Genomic DNA, 7,305 nt, shown 5'->3' with positions numbered 1-7,305 from the left:
TTTGAAAATTATTGCCCATTTAAAGAAAAGATTTTGGTAGCAGCGTGATTTTCAGCACTGTAATCCAAACATTTACCATTCATCGACCCCCCCCCCCCCCCCCATGAAAAACAAAACAAAACAAGAAAATAATAACCAACAGCTTAAAAATAAGCTTTCTATGTCAGACAACTTGAAATCAAAACAATAAGAACGTTTAATTATACTTAATAGTATATCACCTTGGTTCTCTAGTCTTGCAAAAGATGGAACGTAAAAAATAAAATAAAGTTCGAATTGCCTATCGAACTAAAAGTTTGTCCTAATTTTCTCGAGTTTTTGTCGTTTTTCCATGGCTTATTCATACTTTATTTTATGTTGAGTTCGTTCTTCTTCCTACCTTAAGCCTTACAAATGACTGTCCTATTTCTTTGTTAGTTTATATTACGTAGGTTAGTACCTATGATAAATTCTCACGATTCGTGACGTCAGTAAAGTATCAGTTAATTCAGCTCATGAATAAACGATTAAAATGAAGAAGAAAACTTCGGGGAGACTTTTAGATTTATTAGGGTAATTGCAAGATAATTATTAAAGAAAACTAATTACTATGAATCATGTTCCATTCCTTTTGCAGCAAAAGCTATAATAAAATTCTAGATTATGAGATCTGGAGTTTGACTTGAAACTAAGTAATCAAAGTTAAAATCGGGAAAAACTTCCTTTGTTATAATATTGAATCATGAGAAGTAAACCTAGTTCTATTCCCAAATTACTGTAAAATTTAAGAAACAATCCTTTTTGTGTTAATAGTAAAATATTGGGGATTCATTTACATCATGAATAATCATCATCAACTAAATTTTTTTTTCTTACCTAGCAGCTTCATCTTCTGTTTAATATTTTGGATGTGTGATATTGATATTACCTACCCTCTCCTTATCGATAAAATTATGAGGTAAACAAGTGTATTTTGATGCTCAACTGTTTCCGAGAAACACTTGTTTCATTTCGCCTCATGCGAGTCATCATTGACATTTTTCTTTTCTTTTTCGAAATAGCTGCTGCCCCCAAATGACAGCGGAGGGTTTCTTTATCAACTGTAAGACCTATATGACGTAAAAAAAACCCACATGAGGTTGATAAAAAACTTACATTGAAAACCTATATCTTATATTTTGAGTGAAGCAAGAATTATTATGAGTAGCCTAAATTGTCTTTTGGTTTCTGTGAATATTTTGTGGTTTTGATCGAAGAAAGGAGTCAATTGTTTAAAGTATCATTGAATAAATTGTCTTTTGGTTTCCTTAAATATTTTGTGGTTTTGATCGAAGAAAGGAGTCAATTGTTTAAAGTATCATTAAATAAATTGTCTTTTGGTTTCCGTGAATATTTTGTGGTTTTGATCGAAGAAAGGAGTCAATTGTTTAAAGTATCATTGAAGATGTATGTATATGATAAATCCTAATGCATGTTAAATTTGTCATTGACAAACGGTACTGATCATTGCTGTTGATCTGTTGTATGATGCGCTTTTTTTTTTCTTTTTTGTCCTCCTAGTCCAATACTATTGTGTTAATATGTATTTTATTTCTGAATTTTAAGTCACGCTATCAGATGAATGTTGAAATTCTCTTTCGTTTTATACAACGTTTTCGCTCAGGTAAGCTAAATTACACATGGAAATGTTGCTCACCATTTCTCCAAAAACTAAAACCTTCTTTATCCATTTTCCAACTTTTCCATTTCTTATTTTCAGAGCCTCCAATTTTCTTTACTGTTTCTTCTGGTCGTTTCAACTTCAAGTCCGATACAAAATTTCTGTCTCCAAACTTTACCAGTCGTTTGATCAAAGTTTGCTTTGTACACAGGATCTTGCCTATCAAACTACAATACCATCATGTGTTCAAACATGTTCAGTTTACCTTTGACGAAAGAAAAGTATATTTTACCCCTATAAAGAATACATTTCGATATATAGTTTTCACAAGAATTTTTTGGTCTCGTAATTTTCTCATAATTTTAGCGATTCAATAATTATCTATATTTTTAAAAAATATTGTAAAGAGACTTCCATATTAACGTAACTTCATTATTTGTTATTTAAAGCAACAATATGAAAAATAATCCAGGATAAAAAAATACTTAAAACTACTCTGATTTGAATTTATCGAACAAAAACGAGTGATTCATGTTTTATTGTCGTCCCAGACTTTATCGTGTCCTGTGATTGAAGGAAAAGATTTGCTGAGGGCATAATTATCATCAATTATGAAAAAAAGAAAGAAAAAAAATTACTGGAAACAAGTGATGGCTTTTAGAAAAGCATCCCCCTAAAAATTCTATCATCATATTCTTCACAAGGATTTGTACTCCGTTTTCTATACAAGCATGTGTATCCCATTTTCTTCCCCTTTTGCTGTTTCAGATCCTAATTCAGTAGCCCATAATTTAGCGATATATATATATATATATATATATATATATATATATATATATATATATATATATATATATATATATATATATATATATATATATATATATATCAGCAACTATCACGAAGTAGAAATATAGGAAAAAATAACTCAAATTTATTTCATGATTCTTAACTTCTATAATCATTATAAATTTCATTTTTTTATATCACACATGATATTACGATGTTTGTTAAGTAACACAGTAATTATTATACTGATGAATATAATTGCTTAGTTTGCTCTGATTTCTAGTTTTATCCTCTAGGTACAATAGATCTTACAATATCTTTCATATTAACATATCCATTAAAATTCAAGGGTTTTTGTTTTAATGTTACTTGACTTAGTGGCATGGAAGTCTCAAATGGCATTTTTCATCTTATGTAATTTGAATTTTGTAAACGACACACGTTGTTAAGGCTTTGTTAATTTCATTACTGTTCACACTTATAATTCCTCCTTCCGTGTTATATGTGTTAAAAAAAATATTCAAAGCCTTAAAATAGGAAAAAGAATGAATCATATATAAAGATAATCCATGATATCTTCCTACTCAACCTAATAATCTTCATCCTTTCTTTGTCCTTTTATACTTAGAGCTCTTTATCTTCCGAGATTAAATAATTTCTTCATTGGTTTTTCTTCCTGAATTCACTGTCTTTCGAGATCGAACACTTTTCTTCCCTATATTCTCTTCTTAAGGTGTTCGTCTTCAGAGACTTAATCATGTCCTGCCTTGTTTTTTTTTTCTTTCTAATATCGTTGTCTTTTGAGATTGAATAAGTTTTTGCCTCGTCTTTCCTTCATAATATTCTTGTCTTCCTAATTTGAAAAGTTTTGTTCCATGCATTTGCTTTCTAATGTCTTCGTCCTCCGAGATTGAATAACTTTCTCAGAATCTCTAACTCCATTAATTTCTCTATATTGTTTTTGCTTCAACATTTCAACATTCATCTGATACCCTGACCTCTGGCTCATATTTACCCTACAGTACATGTTCGTTTTGATGTCCGTACAAGTCTTTGTATATATACATATGTATGTATATCTATATATCTGTAGATTGTACTTAACCGTTGTAGTTGAATAAAGACGTTATTTTATTACAATAAAATCTGAGTTTTATTCTATTCATTCATTCGGGAGAACCTTATTTGCTACCGAACTTATTGGCAGCTTTACATTGTAATTTATATTTTCTCTTAAAGGTATGACTCACACGAACCTGCCTGCTCATGGTGTGAACATCACTTACTTGCTTGAGTGGGATTGAATGGTTATTATCTATCTCTCCTCATCTGAAGGGGAATCAGGAGTATAGTAACATTGCATAGCAAAGCGCTCTCTTTATTATTATCATTACTTGTTAAGCTACAGTCCTTGTTGGAAAAGCAGAATGCTATAAGCCCAAGGACCCGAACAGGGAAAATAGCCCAGCGAGGAAAGGCTACAGCCCGAGTTGGAAAAGCAGAATGCTTTAAGTCCAGGGACCCCAACAGGGAAAATAGCCCAGTGAGGAAAGGAAACAAGGAAACATATAATGTTTCTAGAACAGTAACCACATTAAATCAAATATTTCGTCTATAAACTATAAAAACAGTATGCTATCTGAAGATAATCTATCACTAACATGAAGGCATCAAACAATTGTTACATCTTCCTGTAAAGGAATTTGAAAAGTGCTCGTACCCTAAGTGACCTCTGGATAACATATCGTGAGAGGTGTGATAAAAATGCTACGAGTTATGTTCTGCAACCCCATGTGACATGACCTGCAATTGCCTTCATGTTAAAAGAACACTTCAAGAGGACCATGTATGTGATCTAGCTACATGGTCTCCGTTGGGAATTGTGTGAATTCTAGATGGAAATGTAAACATTGCTTTAAAAGTAGCTATTTATAGGTAACTATCGAAGAACAAAACTGAACGTAAAAGTTATCGCTTTGAGAATTTCTTTTCTCTTTTCCATGAAGAATTTAAAAAAAAAAAACTGTTAGAGAAGTTAGTGTTGATTTTTGGCAAAGAAATTCATCTAAGGTTTAGCTGCAAGTAGACGTTATTTAAATATATACGTAAACGGTGTGTAAATTGATATTGTTTATATATCTTTCGTTGTAACAAAAGCCATCTGCACCAAGACACCAATCTTGAACAGTGCATGTAATACATTATAAAATTACACCTTACGTCATATTTAACATATTTCAGAAAAGTCAATTTCTTAATACTTCACCCGAGGAGTTTTATACCGTAGCGAAAATCCTTTTTGTTGTTCACCTAATAACTGTGTTCTTGTTCGATGTACCATGAAAATGATTAACCCTGACCTAGTTCTTTCATGTTATGAGCGAATATCGAATGAGTGTAATATCTACCTTTGAGAGATCATCCTCACACCCAATTGAAATAGCATAATACGTATTTTGAACGGTCACTTGCCAATCGAACTTGTGATATTTTCTGTATTTTTATCTATACATAAAATAGATGCAAGTGTATATGTATATATGTATAAATATATATTCATATTCTATATATATACAAATATATATATATATATATATATATATATATATATATATATATATATATATATATATATATATATATATATATATATATATATACATACATATATACTATATATACAGTATACATTTATATATATACATATATATATAATATATATATACAGTATATATATATATATATATATATATATATATATATATATATATATATATATATATATATATATATATATGTGTGTGTGTGTGTGTGTGTGTGTGTGTGTAAATAGATGAATATTAGGTTTGTGTATCTGTGTATGAGCTTGTCTTAATACCGGTCACATATAGAGGTATATAATGTGCTTCCCATTATTTTGGGTAATTTCTATTCGTTACCTTTGTATGATTTCAGATGTACATTATTAGTTAGGTGAATAACTTTCATGATACTAGAGTCCAGCAATTTATTGCATTAGTTGACAGACGAATACATATTGTGAAGCACATATCATTAATCGTTTCCGGTCACATGCAGTGTGAAAGCAATTGAAAATCTGTTAGAATTTATTGCAGTCTACATGAATATATTTTATATTACCCAGTTATATAGGATTAGACAATATGTTGATCGTATAGCATTTTATGTATTTTGATGTATGATATAGTTTCTAGTACTGATTCATCTAAAAATAAAAACTCCATGAATGAAAAACTGACGTCAAACCTCGATGCTCTATCTTATGTATCAACATTAATGCCGTTGCAAGACTTACTATGGCTCAATAACGTAATCAACACCTCTGGGATGGAAGCATCCTTAAGAAAGTGCGTTCGATCATCCATAATTACTCGTGCACTCTGTCTAATTACTCTGAATTACTGATGGAAATGAACGGTTAATGGAAGGGAAGCCTGCTCGACACCAACGTAGATCCATTCGATGATTACTCTCGACGATCGTTGGCTGAATTTGAAATGAAGTACCTTGACACCTGTGCCTGACTCACATTAGAAACATATATCTTAAAATATGAAAAATCTATTCAATGGTACAGGAAAGTTCGTTGCAGAGAAAAGGGCAATTTCGTAATTAGTGTTACAAATTTTTTTACGAAATAATAACCTTTAATGAATGAGAAAAAATTATTTTAGGATTTTATATCAGTGTCTACAACCAGAGGACGCTTATGTATTTAGGAAATACTTAGAAAAAGCATGATAAAAACAATATTGTAGGCAACCAATATGTCAAGTAAGAACTAGGAATATAAATTCATATTGCTCTCGTTAAACAGTTTTTACCCTTGAGGAAGAAATTTGGGAAATTGGAATCATGTCCTTGATAGCCCATTATAGATATCATCTCTCCCACCAGCAATATTAGATTTCACTTAGGTTTTAATAATCACTCTTTCGCTATACATATATATATATATATATATATATATATATATATATATATATATATATATATATATAATATATATATATATATATATATATATATATATATATATATATATATATATATATATATATATATATATATATATATATCATTATTATTTGCTAAGCTATAATCCTAGTTGGAAAAGCAGGATGCTCTAAGCCCAGGGGCCCAAACAAGGAAAATAGCCCAGTGAGGAAAGGAAAGAAGGAAAAATAGAATATCTAAGAACACTAACGGCATTAAAATAAATATTTCCTGTATAAACTGTAAAAACAAGACAAGAGTAAGAAAAGTTAGGAAGAATAGTATCCCCGAGTGAACCCTTAAAAGAACTCTGACCGAAGGGAGTGGAATACCATGATACAGAGGTTGTGGCACTATCCAAGACTAGGGAACAGTGGTTTGATTTTGGAGGGTCCTTCTCCTAGAAGAGCTGCTCACCATGGTTAAAGTCTCTTCTACCCTTGCCAAGAAGAAAGTAGCCACTGAACAATTACAGTGCAGTAGTTAACCCCATGGGTGAAGAAGAATTGCTTGGTAATTTCAGTGTTGTTAGGTGCATGAGGACATGAGAATCTGTTAAGAATATGCCAGACTATTCGGTGTATGCGTTGGTAATGGGAAAGTGAACCGTAACCAGACAGAAGGATCCAATGTAGTACTGTCTGGCCAGTCAAAGGAACCCATAACTATCTAGCTGTATGTATATATGAATATAAATATACGCACACATATATATATATATATATATATATATATATATATATATATATATATATATATATATATATATATATATATATATATATATATATATATATATACATATATATATATATATATATATATATATATATATATATATATATATATATATATATATT

This window comes from Palaemon carinicauda, chromosome 11 (genome assembly GCF_036898095.1).
Source record: "Palaemon carinicauda isolate YSFRI2023 chromosome 11, ASM3689809v2, whole genome shotgun sequence".
In the NCBI taxonomy this organism is placed as follows: domain Eukaryota; kingdom Metazoa; phylum Arthropoda; class Malacostraca; order Decapoda; family Palaemonidae; genus Palaemon; species Palaemon carinicauda.
Note: the sequence above shows the minus strand (reverse complement) of the source record.